We start from the raw sequence: 2,158 nt of genomic DNA on the forward strand, positions 1-2,158 counted from the left end.
CACATATCAGCCCAACTGAACACCTCCGAGAGACTTTGGTCCGATGTGTTAATCAGCCTGTTCCATCATCAAAGCACCAGCTGAGAGAATATCTTTTCAAAGTCATCCGTCCAGCAGAGTTAAGAGACTGGAATCTATGACATATTCTCAATTAATCACTTAATCATTTGATCTATAAAACATCAGAAACAGTGAAAGAAGGTGAGGTCATCAAACATCTTGTTGTGTCCAAAATCACCAAATACTTCATTTATTTCAAAGGGAGACAAAGAAAAAACAGCAAATTGTCATATATCAGAAGCTGTAACCAAATAATTTCTGGCATTTGTGCTTGAGAAATTGCCTCAATTAATAATAATGAATTTTGATTGACTGATCAATTAAGCAGGTAATTAAAGTAATCACTGCTTCTGACCTGGAGGCAGCATTAAAGCATCATTACAACAGTAAATACAAACAAGATAAATAGACTCAAACTGTCACAATCCAAAAAAGAAGATGACTTTTCACACTTTAAGACATATAACTTAACGATCTGGACCTTGAGCTTTGAGTGCTTTTATTGATTGTGACATGTTTGTTGGTAGAATGATGTCACATCAAGGATAATTTAAAGTGGCCTCCTTGATTTTTTTCCTAATTGTGTTTGATTTAATTTCCTCAGTCTGATACTGTCAATTAAACTGAAGGGAAAAAACAAAGCCACTTCATGTTGGTTTTTCCTTTGATTTGTTGCCCAGCTGCACACGTTCAGCACACAAATGGATAAGAGATTTTGGAAAATAAAAAAGCCATAAAGTGGTCATAAAAGTGTTATTTTGGGGTTGAGTATTTTAATATTGTTATTATATAAAGCCTTATCAATCCAGTGTGTTCATGGTTTTCATTACAGAATTACAGGTGATCTATGAAAAGGGCCACTGGACTGCTGTTTTGTCTGTTTTCTCTCTCGAGACAAGCCCCGTGTCTTTTGACAATCTCAAATCTAACTGAACCTGGCAGAGATCACAGCCGTGCAGGGTGGACTGTTTGTGAAGGCTGACGCTGAGGAGGCGCATCACTTCACCTTCACGTGTCCTGCCTCTGATGAAGAAAGCCCTTCAGCACCGTGGACAGCGCCAAATAAATAGATGATAATCTGCACTGCAGACAAGCAAATGCTGAGGAAGTTTCCACCTCTTTTAAGTCTCCGTGTGAGAATTAAAAGGTAAATTCGGTGAGTGTGCGTCTCAGATTTGACCTGATTTTCCCATGAACCTCTACGATCTGCGAGGCTCGGTAGGTATACCCACAGTGCTGTCAGAGCTTTCATGACTCACTTGTGTTGTATTTACTTTTCACTGATGCCTCAACTCCCAGTGACAAAACAGCAGTCTAGTGGCCCGTCACACTGTTAAACCCCTGAGGCGCACACGTAATGTATTAACCCAGTGCAATCAGCGGGAGGGTTAAATAAGCTGCTGTAACCACGTTTAATTATAAGCGCCAGAGACACTGTTTCCAACCTCAAGGCTAAAACTGCGCTTGAGCTGTTGGTGGGGGGAAAACAGAAACTTCGCGTCGTCTATTATATAATTAGTATAGAGGATGTAAATGGGATGGCGGTGGGGTGTTCTAATCAGAGGCACCGAGCGGAAAACACAAACCGCATGATCTGGCCCACGAAGAAGAAGAAGAAGAAGAAGAAGAAGAAGAAGAAGAAGAAGAAGATTTAGGATGGGTGGTGGGGAGGAAGAGGGGGGGATTAGACACTGCATCATTTAAGTACTGCGGCTGATGTCATTTCCTAAGCACCATAATTGGTCATCAATGACTCTTAAAGCTGTGAAGAATGGCTAAATGAAAACACACACGCGCGCGCACACGCACACACCGACACACGCATCCCCAGGGGAGAGGTTGTAGCTTCATTGATCCATTGAAACCTTAATTGCTCGGACCTCACACACACACACACACACACACACACACACACACACACACACACACACACACACACTCTCTCTCTCTCTCTCTCTCTCTCTCTCTCTCTCTCTCTCTCTCTCTGCTCCCCCCCCTTCTTTCTCTCTCTCTCTCTCTCCCTCCCTCCCTCTCTCTCTCTCTGCTCTCCCCCCCTCTCTCTCTTTCACTTTCTCTCTCTCTCTCTCTCTCTCTCTCC

This window comes from Chaetodon auriga, chromosome 15, assembly GCF_051107435.1.
Source record: "Chaetodon auriga isolate fChaAug3 chromosome 15, fChaAug3.hap1, whole genome shotgun sequence".
NCBI classification, from domain to species: domain Eukaryota; kingdom Metazoa; phylum Chordata; class Actinopteri; order Chaetodontiformes; family Chaetodontidae; genus Chaetodon; species Chaetodon auriga.